We start from the raw sequence: 17,884 nt of genomic DNA, 5'->3' as shown, positions 1-17,884 counted from the left end.
CACGCCAGTGCACGCCAGAGCACGCCAGTGCACGCCAATGCACGCCAGAGCACGCCAGTGCACGCCAATGCACGCCAGAGCACGCCAATGCACGCCAGAGCTCGCCAGTGCACGCCAATGCACGCCAATGCACGCCAGAGCACGCCAATGCACGCTAATGCACGCCAAATCACGCCAGTGCACGCCAGAGCACGCTAGAGCACGCCAGAGTACGGTAGAACACGCCAGTGCACGCCAGAGCACGCCAGAGCACGGTAGAGCACAGCAGAGAACAGCTCAGCACTTGAAGTTGCTATAATATTTATTTCTCTTGTTAAAACCATTTTTTAATTACAGGATGTGTAAATTAATGTCCAATACACCATTTCAAGTCTATTGAATCAATAAATTTATAGAGCAATTCATGAACAAAAAGTTTTAGAAAAACGCACAGCACTTGAATTTTTAAAAATTATTCAAGTTATTTGAGTTCTTTTGTCGGGTAGTGGAGTTCTATTGTCAAGCACTTGAGTTCTGCATAGCAGAGCACGCCAGAGCACGCCAGCGCACGCTAGAGCACGCCAATGCACGCCAGTGCACGACAATGCACGCCAGAGCACGCCAATGCACGCCAATGCACGCCAGAGCACGCCAATGCACGCCAGTGCACGCCAATGCACGCCAGTGCACGCCAGTGCACGTCAATGCACGCCAATGCACGCCAGAGCACGCCAGTGCACGCCAATGCACGCCAAACCACGCCAATGCACGCCAGTGCACGCCAATGCACGCCGGAGCACGCCAATGCACGCCAATGCACGCCAATGCACGACAGAGCACGCCAGAGCACGCCAATGCACGACAGAGCACGCCAGTGCACCCCAATGCACGCCAGAGCACGCCAATGCACGCCAGTGCACGCCAGAGCACGCCACTGCACGCCAGTGCACGCCAGTGCACGCTAATGCACGCCAGAGCACACCAGAACATTCCAGAGCACGCCAGTGCACGCCAGTGCACGCCAGAGCACGCCACTGCACGCCAGTGCACGCCAGTGCACGCTAATGCACGCCAGAGCACACCAGAACATTCCAGAGCACGCCAGTGCACGCCAGTGCATGCCAGAGCACGCCAGAGCACGCCAGTGCACGTCAGTGCATGCCAGTGTACGCCAGAGCACGCCAGAGCACGCCAGAGCACGGTAGAGCACGCCAGAGCATGCCAGAGCACGGTAGAGCACAGCAGAGCACGCCAATGCACGCCAGTGCACGCCAGAGCACGCCAGTGCACACCAATGCACAATGGAGCACGCCAGAGCACGCCAGTGCACGCCAGAGCACGCCAGTGCACGTCAATGCACGCCAGAGCACGCCAGTGCACGCCAGTGCACGCCAATGCACGCCAGAGCACGCCAGAGCACGCCAATGCACGCCAGAAGACGCCAATGCACGCCAGAGCACGCCAATGCACGCCAGAGCACGCCAGAGCACGCCAGAGCACGCCAATGCACGCCAGAGCACGCCAATGCACGCCAGAGAACGCCAGTGCACGCCAGAGCACGCCAGAGCACGCCAGTACACGCTAGAGCACGCCAGTGCACGCCAATGCAAGCCAGATTACGCCAATGCACGCCAGTGCACGCCAATGCACGCCAGAGCACCCCAGAGCACGCCAATGCACGACAGAGCACGCCAGTGCACGCAAATGCTCGCCAGAGCACGCTAATGCACGCCAATGCAACGCCAGAGCACGCCAGAGCACGCCAATGCACGCCAATGCACGCCAGTGCACGCCAATGCACGCCAGAGCACGCCAGAGCACGCCAATGCACGCCAGAGCACGCCAATGCACGCCAGAGCACGCCAGAGCACGCCAGAGCACGCTAGAGCACGCCAATGCACGCCAGAGCACGCCAATGCACGCCAGAGGACGCCAATGCACGCCAGAGCACGCCAGTGCACGCCAGAGCACGCCAGAGCACGCCAGTACACGCTAGAGCACGCCAGTGCACGCTAGAGCACGCCAGAGCACGCCAGTGCACACGCCAATGCACGCAAGACCACGCCAGTGCACGCCAATAAACGCCAATGCACGCCAGAGCACGCCAGAGGAAACCAGAGCACGCCAGAGCACGCCAGAGCACGCCAGAGCACGCCAGTGCACGTCAGTGCATGCCAGTGTACGCCAGAGCACGCCAGAGCACGCCAGAGCACGGTAGAGCACAGCAGAGCACGCCAATGCACGCCAGTGCACGCCAATGCACGCCAGAGCACGCCAGTGCACGCCAGTACACGCCAGTGCACGCCAGATCACGCCAGAGCACGCCAGAGCACGCTAGAGCACGCCAAAGCACGACAGTGCACGCCAGAGCACGCTAGAGCACGCCAGAGCACGCAAGATCACGCCAGAGCACGCCAATGCACGCCAATGCACAGCAGAGCACGCCAATGCACGCCAGTGCACGCCAGAGAACGCCAGAGCCAATGTCAGTGCCAATATTTATTTCTCTTGTTAAAACCATTTTTAATTACAGGATGTGTAAATCAATGTCCAATACACCATTTCAAGTCTATTGAATCAATTAATTTATAGAGCAATTCATGAACAAAAAGTTTTAGAAAAACGCACATCAAAGCACTGGAATTTTTTAAAATTTTTCAAGTTATTTGAGTAAAATGTCGGGTAGTGGAGTTCTATTGTCAAGCACTTGAGTTCTGCATAACAGAGCACGCCAGAGCACGCCAGCGCACGCCAGAGCACGCCAGAGCACGCCAAAGCACGCCAGAGCACGCCAGTGGACGCCACAGCACGCCAGTGCACGCCAATGCACGTCAGAGCACGCCAATGCACGCCAGTGCACGCCAATTCACGCCAGAGCACGCCAGTGCACGCTCATGCACGCCAGAGCACGCCAATGCACGCCAGTGCACGCCAGAGCACGCCAGATCACGCCAGAGCACGCCAGAGCACGCTAGAGCACGCCAAAGCACGACAGTGCACGCCAGAGCACGCTAGAGCACGCCAGAGAACGTTAGAGCACGCCAGTGCACGCCAGAGCACGCCAGTGCACGCCAATGCACGCCAGAGCACGCCAATGCACGCCAGTGCACGCCAGAGCACGCCAATGCACGCCAGTGCACGCCAGAGCACGCCAGTGCACGCCAATGCACGCCAGAGCACGCCAGTGCACGCCAATGCACGCCAGAGCACGCCAATGCACGCCAGAGCTCGCCAGTGCACGCCAATGCACGCCAATGCACGCCAGAGCACGCCAATGCACGCTAATGCACGCCAAATCACGCCAGTGCACGCCAGAGCACGCTAGAGCACGCCAGAGTACGGTAGAACACGCCAGTGCACGCCAGAGCACGCCAGAGCACGGTAGAGCACAGCAGAGAACAGCACAGCACTTGAAGTTGCTATAATATTTATTTCTCTTGTTAAAACCATTTTTTAATTACAGGATGTGTAAATCAATGTCCAATACACCATTTCAAGTCTATTGAATAAATAAATTTATAGAGCAATTCATGAACAAAAAGTTTTAGAAAAACGCACATCACAGCACTGGAATTTTTTTAAATTTTTCAAGTTATTTGAGTTCTTTTGTCGGGGAATGGAGTTCTATTGTCAAGCACTTGAGTTCTGCATAGCAGAGCACGCCAGAGCACGCCAGAGCACGCCAGTTCACGCTAGAGCACGCCAGAGCACGCCAGAGCACTCCAGAGCACGCCAGTGCACGCCAGAGCACGCCAGTGCACGCCAATGCACGCCAGAGCACGCCAATGCACGCCAGTGCACGCCAATGCACGGTAGAGCACGCCAATGCACGCCAGTGCACGCCAGAGCACGCCAGTGCACGCCAATGCACGCCAGAGCACGCCAATGCACGCCAGAGCTAGCCAGTGCACGCCAATGCACGCCGATGCACGCCAGAGCACGCCAATGCAGGCTTATGCACGCCAGAGCACGCCAGTGCACGCCAGTGCACGCCAGAGCACGCCAGAGCACGCCAGTGCACGCCAGTGCATGCCAGTGCACGCCAGAGCACGCAAGAGCACGGTAGAGCACAGCAGAGAACAGCTCAGCACTTGAAGTTGCTATAATATTTATTTCTCTTGTTAAAACCATTTTTTAATTACAGGATATGTAAATCAATGTCCAATACACCATTTCAAGTCTATTGAATCAATAAATTTATAGAGCAATTCATGAACAAAAAGTTTTAGAAAAACGCACATCACAGCACTGGAATTTTTTAAAATTTTTCAAGTTATTTAAGTTCTTTTGTCGGGTAATGGAGTTCTATTGTCAAGCACTTGAGTTCTGCATAGCAGAGCACGCCACAGCACGCCACAGCACGCCACAGCACGCCACAGCACGCCAAAGCACGCCACAGCACGCCAGTGGACGCCAGAGCACGCCAGTGCACGCCAATGCACGCCAGAGCACGCCAATGCACGCCAGTGCACGCCAGAGCACGCCAGTGCACGCCAATGCACTCCAGAGCACGCCAAAGCACGCTAGAGCACGCCAGAGCACGCCAGAGCACGCCAGAGCACGCCAGATCACGCCAGAGCACGCTAGAGCACGCCAAAGCACGACAGTGCACGCCAGAGCACGCTAGAGCACGCCAGAGAACGTTAGAGCACGCCAGTGCACGCTAGAGCACGCCAGAGCACGGTAGAGCACGCCAGTGCACGCCAGAGCACGCCAGAGCACGGTAGAGCACAGCAGAGAACAGCTCAGCACTTGAAGTTGCTATAATATTTATTTCTCTTGTTAAAACCATTTTTTAATTACAGGATGTCTAAATCAATGTCCAATACACCATTTCAAGTCTATTGAATCAATAAATTTATAGAGCAATTCATGAACAAAAGTTTTAGAAAAACGCACATCACAGCACTGGAATTTTTTTAAATTTTTCAAGTTATTTGAGTTCTTTTGTCGGGTAGTGGAGTTCTATAGTCAAGCACTTGAGTTCTGCATAGCAAAGCACGCCAGAAGACGCCAAAGCACGCCACAGCACGCCAGTGGACGCCAGAGCACGCCAGTGCACGCCAATGCACAGCAGAGCACGCCAATGCACGCCAGTGCACGCCAGAGAACGCCAGAGCCAATGCCAGTGCCAATATTTATTTCTCTTGTTAAAACCATTTTTAATTACAGGATGTGTAAATCAATGTCCAATACACCATTTCAAGTCTATTGAATCAATTAATTTATAGAGCAATTCATGAACAAAAAGTTTTAGAAAAACGCACATCAAAGCACTGGAATTTTTTAAAATTTTTCAAGTTATTTGAGTAAAATGTCGGGTAGTGGAGTTCTATTGTCAAGCACTTGAGTTCTGCATAACAGAGCACGCCAGAGCACGCCAGCGCACGCCAGAGCACGCCAGAGCACGCCAAAGCACGCCAGAGCACGCCAGTGGACGCCACAGCACGCCAGTGCACGCCAATGCACGTCAGAGCACGCCAATGCACGCCAGTGCACGCCAATTCACGCCAGAGCACGCCAGTGCACGCTCATGCACGCCAGAGCACGCCAATGCACGCCAGTGCACGCCAGAGCACGCCAGATCACGCCAGAGCACGCCAGAGCACGCTAGAGCACGCCAAAGCACGACAGTGCACGCCAGAGCACGCTAGAGCACGCCAGAGAACGTTAGAGCACGCCAGTGCACGCCAGAGCACGCCAGTGCACGCCAATGCACGCCAGAGCACGCCAATGCACGCCAGTGCACGCCAGAGCACGCCAATGCACGCCAGTGCACGCCAGAGCACGCCAGTGCACGCCAATGCACGCCAGAGCACGCCAGTGCACGCCAATGCACGCCAGAGCACGCCAATGCACGCCAGAGCTCGCCAGTGCACGCCAATGCACGCCAATGCACGCCAGAGCACGCCAATGCACGCTAATGCACGCCAAATCACGCCAGTGCACGCCAGAGCACGCTAGAGCACGCCAGAGTACGGTAGAACACGCCAGTGCACGCCAGAGCACGCCAGAGCACGGTAGAGCACAGCAGAGAACAGCTCAGCACTTGAAGTTGCTATAATATTTATTTCTCTTGTTAAAACCATTTTTTAATTACAGGATGTGTAAATCAATGTCCAATACACCATTTCAAGTCTATTGAATAAATAAATTTATAGAGCAATTCATGAACAAAAAGTTTTAGAAAAACGCACATCACAGCACTGGAATTTTTTTAAATTTTTCAAGTTATTTGAGTTCTTTTGTCGGGGAATGGAGTTCTATTGTCAAGCACTTGAGTTCTGCATAGCAGAGCACGCCAGAGCACGCCAGAGCACGCCAGTTCACGCTAGAGCACGCCAGAGCACGCCAGAGCACTCCAGAGCACGCCAGTGCACGCCAGAGCACGCCAGTGCACGCCAATGCACGCCAGAGCACGCCAATGCACGCCAGTGCACGCCAATGCACGGTAGAGCACGCCAATGCACGCCAGTGCACGCCAGAGCACGCCAGTGCACGCCAATGCACGCCAGAGCACGCCAATGCACGCCAGAGCTAGCCAGTGCACGCCAATGCACGCCAATGCACGCCAGAGCACGCCAATGCAGGCTTATGCACGCCAGAGCACGCCAGTGCACGCCAGTGCACGCCAGAGCACGCCAGAGCACGCCAGTGCACGCCAGTGCATGCCAGTGCACGCCAGAGCACGCAAGAGCACGGTAGAGCACAGCAGAGAACAGCTCAGCACTTGAAGTTGCTATAATATTTATTTCTCTTGTTAAAACCATTTTTTAATTACAGGATATGTAAATCAATGTCCAATACACCATTTCAAGTCTATTGAATCAATAAATTTATAGAGCAATTCATGAACAAAAAGTTTTAGAAAAACGCACATCACAGCACTGGAATTTTTTAAAATTTTTCAAGTTATTTAAGTTCTTTTGTCGGGTAATGGAGTTCTATTGTCAAGCACTTGAGTTCTGCATAGCAGAGCACGCCACAGCACGCCACAGCACGCCACAGCACGCCACAGCACGCCAAAGCACGCCACAGCACGCCAGTGGACGCCAGAGCACGCCAGTGCACGCCAATGCACGCCAGAGCACGCCAATGCACGCCAGTGCACGCCAGAGCACGCCAGTGCACGCCAATGCACTCCAGAGCACGCCAAAGCACGCTAGAGCACGCCAGAGCACGCCAGAGCACGCCAGAGCACGCCAGATCACGCCAGAGCACGCTAGAGCACGCCAAAGCACGACAGTGCACGCCAGAGCACGCTAGAGCACGCCAGAGAACGTTAGAGCACGCCAGTGCACGCTAGAGCACGCCAGAGCACGGTAGAGCACGCCAGTGCACGCCAGAGCACGCCAGAGCACGGTAGAGCACAGCAGAGAACAGCTCAGCACTTGAAGTTGCTATAATATTTATTTCTCTTGTTAAAACCATTTTTTAATTACAGGATGTCTAAATCAATGTCCAATACACCATTTCAAGTCTATTGAATAAATAAATTTATAGAGCAATTCATGAACAAAAAGTTTTAGAAAAACGCACATCACAGCACTGGAATTTTTTTAAATTTTTCAAGTTATTTGAGTTCTTTTGTCGGGGAATGGAGTTCTATTGTCAAGCACTTGAGTTCTGCATAGCAGAGCACGCCAGAGTACGCCAGAGCACGCCAGTTTACGCTAGAGCACGCCAGAGCACGCCAGAGCACTCCAGAGCACGCCAGTGCACGCCAGAGCAAGCCAGTGCACGCCAATGCACGCAAGAGCACGCCAGAAAACGCCAGAGCACGCCAGAGCACGCCAGAGCACGCCAGAGCACGCCAGTGCACGTCAGTGCATGCCAGTGCACGCCAGAGCACGCCAGAGCACGGTAGAGCACAGCAGAGCACGCCAATGCACGCCAGAGCACGCCAGTGCACGCCAATGCACAATAGAGCACGCCAGAGCACGCCAGTACACGCCAGAGCACGCCAGTGCACGCCAGAGCACGCCAGAGCACGCCAGTACACGCCAATGCACGCCAGAGCACGCCAATGCACGCCAATGCACGCCAGAGCACGCCAATGCACGCCAGTGCACGCCAATGCACACAAGAGCACGCCAATGCACGACAGTGCACGCCAGAGCACGCCAGTGCACGCCAGAGCACGCCAGTGCCCGCCAGAGCACGCCAGTGCACGCCAGAGCACGCCAGAGCACGCTAGTGCACGCCAATGCACGCCAGAGCACGCCAATGAACGCCAGTGCACGCCAATGCACGGCAGAGCACGCCAATGCACGCCAGTGCACGCCAATGCATGCCAGAGCACGCCAATGCATGCCAGTAAACGCCAGAGCACGCCAGAGCACGCCAGTGCACGCCAGTACACGCCAATGCACGCCAAAGCACGCCAATGCACGCCAATGCACGCCAGAGCACGCCAATGCACGCCAGTGCACGCCAATGCACGCAAGAGCACGCCAATTCACGACAGTGCACGCCAGAGCACGCTAGTGCACGCCAGAGCACGCCAGTGCACGCCAATGCACGACAGAGCACGCTCATGTACGCCAGAGCACGCCAGTGCACGCCAGTGCACGCCAATGCACGCCAGAGCACGCCAATGCACGCTAGTGCACGCCAGAGCACGCTAGTGCACGCCAGCTCTGGCGTGCACTGGCGTGCTCTGGCGTGCATTGACGTGCTCTGGCGTGCTCTGGCGTGAACTGGCGTGCTCTGGCGTGCACTTGCGTGCTCTGGTGTGAATTGGAGTGCTCTTGCGTGCACTGGCGTGCTCTGGCGTTCAGTGGCGTGCTCATGCGTGCACTGGCGTGCTCTGGCGTGCACTGGCGTGCTCTGGCGTGCGCTGGCGTGCTCTGGCGTGCTCTGGCGTGCTCTGGCGTGCACTGGCGTTCTGTGGCGTGCACTGGCGTGCTCTGGCGTGCATTGGCCTGCTCTGGCGTGCACTGGCGTGCTCTGGCGTGCACAGGCGTGCTCTGGCGTGCACAGGCGTGCTCTGGCGTGCACTGGCATGCTCTGGAGTGCACTGCGTTTTCTGGTGGGAATTGGCGTGCTCTGGCGTGCACTGGCGTGCCCTGGCGTGCTCTGCTATGCAGAACTCAAGTGCTTGACAATAGAAATCCACTACCCGACAATAGAACTCAAATAACTTGAATAATTTTTAAAAATTCAAGTGCTGTGATGTGCGTTTTTCTAAAACTTTTTGTTCATGATTTGCTCTATAAATTTATTGATTCAATAGACTTGAAATGGTGTATTGGACATTGATTTACACATCCTGTAATTAAAAAATGGTTTTAACTAGTGAAAAAAATATTATAGCAACTTCAAGTGCTGTGTTGTTCTCTGCTGTGCTCCACCGTGCTCTGGCGTGCACTGGCGTGCTCTGGCGTGCTCTGGCGTACATTGACGTGCTCTGGCGTGCACTGGCGTGCTCTGGCGTGCATTGACGTGCTCTGGCGTGCACTGGCGTGATCTGGCCTGAACTGGCGTGCTCTGGCGTGCACTGAAGTGCTCTGGTGTGAATTGGAGTGCTCTGGCGTGCACTGGCGTGCTCTGGCGTGCATTGACGTGCTCTGGCGTGCACTGGCGTGCTCTGGCGTGCATTGACGTGCTCTGGCGTACACTGGCGTGCTCTGGCGTGCACTGGCGTGCTCTGGCTTGCACTGGCGTGCTCTGGCGTGCTCTGGCGTGCACTGGCGTGCTCTGGCGTGAATTGGCGTGCTCTGGCGTGAACTGGCGTGCTCTGGCGTGCTCTGCTATGCAGAACTCAAGTGCTTGACAATAGAAATCCACTACTCGACAATAGAACTCAAATAACTTGAATAATTTTTAAAAATTCAAGTGCTGTGATGTGCGTTTTTCTAAAACTTTTTGTTCATGATTTGCTCTATAAATTTATTGATTCAATAGACTTGAAATGGTGTATTGGACATTGATTTACACATCCTGTAATTAAAAAATGGTTTTAAAAAGTGAAAAAAATATTATAGCAACTTCAAGTGCTGAGCTGTTCTCTGCTGTGCTCCACCGTGCTCTGGCGTGCACTGGCGTGCCTTGGCGTGCTCTGGCGTACATTGACGTGCTCTGGCGTGCACTGGCGTGCACTGGCGTGCTCTGGCGTGCACTGGCGTGCTCTGGCGTGCATTGACGTGCTCTGGCGTGCTCTGGCGTGCACTGGCGTGCACTGGCGTGCTCTGGCGTGCACTGGCGTGCTCTGGCGTGCACTGGCGTGCTCTGGCGTGCACTGGCGTGCTCTGGCGTGCACTGGCGTGCTCTGGCGTGCACTGGCGTGCTCTGGCGTGCTCTGGCGTGCACTGGCGTGCTCTGGTGTGAATTGGCGTGCTCTTGCGTGCACTGGCGTGCCCTGGCGTGCATTGACGTGCTCTTGCGTGAACTGGCGTGCTCTGGCGTGCACTGGCGTGCTCTGGTGTGAATTGGAGTGCTCTGGCGTGCACTGGCGTGCTGTGGCGTGCTCTGGTTTGAATTGGCGTACTCCTGCGTGCACTGGCGTGCTCTGGCGTGCACTGGCGTGCTCTGGCGTGCACTGGCGTGCTCTAGCGTGCACTGGCGTGCTCTGGCGTGCATTGACGTGCTCTGGCGTGCACTGGCGTGCTCCGGCGTGAACTGGCGTGCTCTGGCGTGCACTGGCGTGTTCTGGCGGGCTCTGGCGTGCTCTGGCGTGCACTGGCGTGCTCTGGCGTTCACTGGCGTGTTCTGGCGTGCATTGACGTGCTCTGGCGTGCACTGGCGTGCTCTGGCCTTGCACTGACGTGCTCTGGTGTGAATTGGCGTGCTCTGGCGTGCAGTGGCGTGCTCTGGCGTGCATTGACGTGCTCTGGCGTGCACTGGCGTGCTCTGGTGTGAATTGGCGTGATCAAGTGTGAATTGGCGTGCTCTGGCGTGTACTGGCGTGCTCTGCTGTGCTCTACCGTGCTCTGGCGTGCTCTGGCCTGCTCTGGTGTGAATCGGCGTGCTCTGGTGTGAATTGGCGTGCTCTGCTGTGCTCTTTCGTGCTCTGGCGTGCACTGGCGTGCTCTGGTGTGAATTGGTGTGCTCTGGTGTGAATTGGCGTGCTCTGGCGTGCTCTGGCGTGCTCTGGCCTGCTCTGGCGTGCACTGGCGTGCTCTGGGGTGAATTGGCGTGCTCTGGCGTGCTCTGGCGTGCATTGACGTGCTCTGGCGTGTACTGGCGTGCTCTGGAGTGCACTGGCTTGCTCTGGCGTGCATTGACGTGCTCTGGCGTGCACTGGCGTGCTGTGGCGTGAACTGACGTGCTCTGGCGTGCACTGGCGTGATCTGGTGTGAATTGGCGTTCTCAAGCGTGCACTGGCGTGCTCTGGCGTGCACTGGCGTGCTCTGGTGTGAATTGGCGTGCTCTGGCGTGCACTGGCGTGCCCTGGCGTGCATTGACGTGCTCTTGCGTGAACTGGCGTGCTCTGGCGTGCACTGGCGTGCTCTGGTGTGAATTGGAGTGCTCTGGCGTGCACTGGCGTGCTCTGGCGTGCTCTGGTTTGAATTGGCGTACTCTGGCGTGCACTGGCGTGCTCTGGCGTGCACTGGCGTGCTCTGGCGTGCACTGGCGTGCTCTGGCGTGCACTGGCGTGCTCTGGCGTGCATTGACGTGCTCTGGCGTGCACTGGCGTGCTCCGGCGTGAACTGGCGTGCTCTGGCGTGCACTGGCGTGTTCTGGCGGGCTCTGGCGTGCTCTGGCGTGCACTGGCGTGCTCTGGCGTGCACTGGCGTGTTCTGGCGTGCATTGACGTGCTCTGGCGTGCACTGGCGTGCTCTGGCCTTGCACTGACGTGCTCTGGTGTGAATTGGCGTGCTCTTGCGTGCAGTGGCGTGCTCTGGCGTGCATTGACGTGCTCTGGCGTGCACTGGTGTGCTCTGGTGTGAATTGGCGTGATCAAGTGTGAATTGGCGTGCTCTGGCGTGTACTGGCGTGCTCTGCTGTGCTCTACCGTGCTCTGGCGTGCTCTGGCCTGCTCTGGTGTGAATCGGCGTGCTCTGGTGTGAATTGGCGTGCTCTGCTGTGCTCTTCCGTGCTCTGGCGTGCACTGGCGTGCTCTGGTGTGAATTGGCGTGCTCTGCTGTGCTCTTCCGTGCTCTGGCGTGCACTGGCGTGCTCTGGGGTGAATTGGCGTGCTCTGGCGTGGTCTGGCGTGCATTGACGTGCTCTGGCGTGTACTGGCGTGCTCTGGAGTGCACTGGCTTGCTCTGGCGTGCATCGTGCTCTGGCGTGCACTGGCGTGCTGTGGCGTGAACTGACGTGCTCTGGCGTGCACTGGCGTGATCTGGTGTGAATTGGCGTTCTCAAGCGTGCACTGGCGTGCTCTGGCGTGCACTGGCGTGCACTGGCGTGCTCTTGCGTGCACTGGCGTGCTCTGGCGTGCACTGACGTTCTCAAGCGTGCACTGGCGTGCTCTGGCGTGCACTGGCGTGCTCTGGCGTGCTCTGCTATGCAGAACTCAAGTGCTTGACAATAGAAATCCACTACCCGACAATAGAACTCAAATAACTTGAATAATTTTTAAAAATTCAAGTGCTGTGATGTGCGTTTTTCTAAAACTTTTTTATTATGATTTGCTCTATAAATTTATTGATTCAATAGACCTGAAATGGTGTATTGGACATTGATTTACACATCCTGTAATTAAAAAATGGTTTTAACAAGTGAAAAAAATATTATAGCAACTTCAAGTGCTGAGCTGTTCTCTGCTGTGCTCTACCGTGCTCTGGCGTGCACTGGCGTGCACTGGCGTGCACTGGCATGCACTTGCGTGCTCTGGCGTGCATTGACGTGCTCTGGCGTGCACTGGCGTGCTCTGGTGTGAATATGCGTGCTCTGGTGTGAATTGGCGTGCTCTGGCGTGTACTGGCGTGCTCTGGAGTGCACTGGCGTGCTCTGGCGTGCATTGACGTGCTCTTGCGTGCACTGGCGTGCTCTGGCGTGAACTGGCGTGCTCTGGCGTGCACTGGCTTTCTCTGGTGTGAATTGGAGTGCTCTGGCGTGCACTGGCGTGCTCTGGCGTGCTCTGGTTTGAATTGGCGTACTCTGGCGTTCACTGGCGTGCTCTGGCGTGCACTGGCGTGCTCTGGCGTGCTCTGGCGTGCTCTGGCGTGCAGTGGCGTGCTCTGGCGTGCACTGCGTGCTCTGGCGTGCACTGGGGTGCTCTGGCGTGCACTGGCGTGCTCTGGCGTGCACTGGCGTGCTCTGGCGTGCTCTTGCGTGCTCTGGCGTGCACTGGCGTGCTCTGGCGTGCTCTGCTATGCAGAACTCAAGTGCTTGACAAAAGAAATCAACTACCCGACAATAGAACTCAAATAAATTGAATAATTTTTAAAAATTCAAGTGCTGTGATGTGCGTTTATTTTTAACTTTTTGTTCATAATTTGCTCTATAAATTTATTGATTCAATAGACTTGAAGTGGTGTATTGGACATTGATTTACACATCCTGTAATCAAAAAATGGTTTTAACAAGTGAAAAAAATATTATAGCAACTTCAAGTGCTGAGCTGTTCTCTGCTATGCTCTGTCGTGCTCTGGCGTGCACTGGCGTGCTCTGGCGTGCACTGGCGTGCTCTGGCGTGCACTGGCGTGCACTGGCGTGCTCTGGCGTGCACTGGCGTGCTCTGGCGTGCACTGGCGTGCTCTGGCGTGCACTGGCGTGCTCTGGCGTGCTCTGGCGTGCACTGGCGTGCTCTGGTGTGAATTGGCGTGCTCTGGCGTGCACTGGCGTGCCCTGGCGTGCATTGACGTGCTCTTGCGTGAACTGGCGTGCTCTGGCGTGCACTGGCGTGCTCTGGTGTGAATTGGAGTGCTCTGGCGTGCACTGGCGTGCTGTGGCGTGCTCTGGTTTGAATTGGCGTACTCTGGCGTGCACTGGCGTGCTCTGGCGTGCACTGGCGTGCTCTGGCGTGCACTGGCGTGCTCTGGCGTGCATTGACGTGCTCTGGCGTGCACTGGCGTGCTCCGGCGTGAACTGGCGTGCTCTGGCGTGCACTGGCGTGTTCTGGCGGGCTCTGGCGTGCTCTGGCGTGCACTGGCGTGCTCTGGCGTGCACTGGCGTGTTCTGGCGTGCATTGACGTGCTCTGGCGTGCACTGGCGTGCTCTAGCCTTGCACTGACGTGCTCTGGTGTGAATTGGCGTGCTCTGGCGTGCAGTGGCGTGCTCTGGCGTGCATTGACGTGCTCTGGCGTGCACTGGCGTGCTCTGGTGTGAATTGGCGTGATCAAGTGTGAATTGGCGTGCTCTGGCGTGTACTGGCGTGCTCTGCTGTGCTCTACCGTGCTCTGGCGTGCTCTGGCCTGCTCTGGTGTGAATCGGCGTGCTCTGGTGTGAATTGGCGTGCTCTGCTGTGCTCTTCCGTGCTCTGGCGTGCACTGGCGTGCTCTGGTGTGAATTGGTGTGCTCTGGTGTGAATTGGCGTGCTCTGGCGTGCTCTGGCGTGCTCTGGCCTGCTCTGGCGTGCACTGGCGTGCTCTGGGGTGAATTGGCGTGCTCTGGCGTGCTCTGGCGTGCATTGACGTGCTCTGGCGTGTACTGGCGTGCTCTGGAGTGCACTGGCTTGCTCTGGCGTGCATTGACGTGCTCTGGCGTGCACTGGCGTGCTGTGGCGTGAACTGACGTGCTCTGGCGTGCACTGGCGTGATCTGGTGTGAATTGGCGTTCTCAAGCGTGCACTGGCGTGCTCTGGCGTGCACTGGCGTGCTCTGGTGTGAATTGGCGTGCTCTGGCGTGCACTGGCGTGCCCTGGCGTGCATTGACGTGCTCTTGCGTGAACTGGCGTGCTCTGGCGTGCACTGGCGTGCTCTGGTGTGAATTGGAGTGCTCTGGCGTGCACTGGAGTGCACTGGCGTGCTCTGGCGTGCATTGACGTGCTCTTGCGTGCACTGGCGTGCTCTGGCGTGAACTGGCGTGCTCTGGCGTGCACTGGCTTTCTCTGGTGTGAATTGGAGTGCTCTGGCGTGCACTGGCGTGCTCTGGCGTGCTCTGGTTTGAATTGGCGTACTCTGGCGTTCACTGGCGTGCTCTGGCGTGCACTGGCGTGCTCTGGCGTGCTCTGGCGTGCTCTGGCGTGCAGTGGCGTGCTCTGGCGTGCACTGCGTGCTCTGGCGTGCACTGGGGTGCTCTGGCGTGCACTGGCGTGCTCTGGCGTGCACTGGCGTGCTCTGGCGTGCTCTTGCGTGCTCTGGCGTGCACTGGCGTGCTCTGGCGTGCTCTGCTATGCAGAACTCAAGTGCTTGACAAAAGAAATCAACTACCCGACAATAGAACTCAAATAAATTGAATAATTTTTAAAAATTCAAGTGCTGTGATGTGCGTTTATTTTTAACTTTTTGTTCATAATTTGCTCTATAAATTTATTGATTCAATAGACTTGAAGTGGTGTATTGGACATTGATTTACACATCCTGTAATTAAAAAATGGTTTTAACAAGTGAAAAAAATATTATAGCAACTTCAAGTGCTGAGCTGTTCTCTGCTATGCTCTGTCGTGCTCTGGCGTGCACTGGCGTGCTCTGGCGTGCACTGGCGTGCTCTGGCGTGCACTGGCGTGCTCTGGCGTGCACTGGCGTGCTCTGGCGTGCACTGGCGTGCACTGGCGTGCTCTGGCGTGCACTGGCGTGCTCTGGCGTGCACTGGCGTGCTCTGGCGTGCACTGGCGTGCTCTGGCGTGCTCTGGCGTGCACTGGCGTGCTCTGGTGTGAATTGGCGTGCTCTGGCGTGCACTGGCGTGCCCTGGCGTGCATTGACGTGCTCTTGCGTGAACTGGCGTGCTCTGGCGTGCACTGGCGTGCTCTGGTGTGAATTGGAGTGCTCTGGCGTGCACTGGCGTGCTGTGGCGTGCTCTGGTTTGAATTGGCGTACTCTGGCGTGCACTGGCGTGCTCTGGCGTGCACTGGCGTGCTCTGGCGTGCACTGGCGTGCTCTGGCGTGCACTGGCGTGCTCTGGCGTGCATTGACGTGCTCTGGCGTGCACTGGCGTGCTCCGGCGTGAACTGGCGTGCTCTGGCGTGCACTGGCGTGTTCTGGCGGGCTCTGGCGTGCTCTGGCGTGCACTGGCGTGTTCTGGCGTGCATTGACGTGCTCTGGCGTGCACTGGCGTGCTCTGGCCTTGCACTGACGTGCTCTGGTGTGAATTGGCGTGCTCTGGCGTGCAGTTGCGTGCTCTGGCGTGTATTGACGTGCTCTGGCGTGCACTGGCGTGCTCTGGTGTGAATTGGCGTGATCAAGTGTGAATTGGCGTGCTCTGGCGTGTACTGGCGTGCTCTGCTGTGCTCTACCGTGCTCTGGCGTGCTCTGGCCTGCTCTGGTGTGAATCGGCGTGCTCTGGTGTGAATTGGCGTGCTCTGCTGTGCTCTTCCGTGCTCTGGCGTGCACTGGAATGCTCTGGTGTGAATTGGTGTGCTCTGGTGTGAATTGGCGTGCTCTGGCGTGCTCTGGCGTGCTCTGGCCTGCTCTGGCGTGCACTGGCGTGCTCTGGGGTGAATTGGCGTGCTCTGGCGTGCTCTGGCGTGCATTGACGTGCTCTGGCGTGTACTGGCGTGCTCTGGAGTGCACTGGCTTGCTCTGGCGTGCATTGACGTGCTCTGGCGTGCACTGGCGTGCTGTGGCGTGAACTGACGTGCTCTGGCGTGCACTGGCGTGATCTGGTGTGAATTGGCGTTCTCAAGCGTGCACTGGCGTGCTCTGGCGTGCACTGGCGTGCTCTGGTGTGAATTGGCGTGCTCTGGCGTGCACTGGCGTGCCCTGGCGTGCATTGACGTGCTCTTGCGTGAACTGGCGTGCTCTGGCGTGCACTGGCGTGCTCTGGTGTGAATTGGAGTGCTCTGGCGTGCACTGGCGTGCTCTGGCGTGCTCTGGTTTGAATTGGCGTACTCTGGCGTGCACTGGCGTGCTCTGGCGTGCACTGGCGTGCTCTGGCGTGCACTGGCGTGCTCTGGCGTGCACTGGCGTGCTCTGGCGTGCATTGACGTGCTCTGGCGTGCACTGGCGTGCTCCGGCGTGAACTGGCGTGCTCTGGCGTGCACTGGCGTGTTCTGGCGGGCTCTGGCGTGCTCTGGCGTGCACTGGCGTGCTCTGGCGTGCACTGGCGTGTTCTGGCGTGCATTGACGTGCTCTGGCGTGCACTGGCGTGCTCTGGCCTTGCACTGACGTGCTCTGGTGTGAATTGGCGTGCTCTGGCGTGCAGTGGCGTGCTCTGGCGTGCATTGACGTGCTCTGGCGTGCACTGGTGTGCTCTGGTGTGAATTGGCGTGATCAAGTGTGAATTGGCGTGCTCTGGCGTGTACTGGCGTGCTCTGCTGTGCTCCACCGTGCTCTGGCGTGCACTGGCCTGCTCTGGTGTGAATCGGCGTGCTCTGGTGTGAATTGGCGTGCTCTGCTGTGCTCTTCCGTGCTCTGGCGTGCACTGGCGTGCTCTGGTGTGAATTGGTGTGCTCTGGTGTGAATTGGCGTGCTCTGGCGTGCTCTGGCGTGCTCTGGCCTGCTCTGGCGTGCACTGGCGTGCTCTGGGGTGAATTGGCGTGCTCCGGCGTGGTCTGGCGTGCATTGACGTGCTCTGGCGTGTACTGGCGTGCTCTGGAGTGCACTGGCTTGCTCTGGCGTGCATTGACGTGCTCTGGCGTGCACTGGCGTGCTGTGGCGTGAACTGACGTGCTCTGGCGTGCACTGGCGTGATCTGGTGTGAATTGGCGTTCTCAAGCGTGCACTGGCGTGCTCTGGCGTGCACTGGCGTGCTCTGGCGTGCACTGACGTGCTCTGGCGTGCACTGTCGTTCTCAAGCGTGCACTGGCGTGCTCTGGCGTGCACTGGCGTGCTCTGGCGTGCTCTGCTATGCAGAACTCAAGTGCTTGACGATAGAAATCCACTGCCCGACCATAGAACTCAAATAACTTGAATA

The sequence above is a fragment of the Daphnia pulex genome, chromosome 10 (genome assembly GCF_021134715.1).
Source record: "Daphnia pulex isolate KAP4 chromosome 10, ASM2113471v1".
Taxonomy (NCBI): Eukaryota; Metazoa; Arthropoda; class Branchiopoda; order Diplostraca; family Daphniidae; genus Daphnia; species Daphnia pulex.
This window is presented reverse-complemented; position numbering follows the sequence as displayed.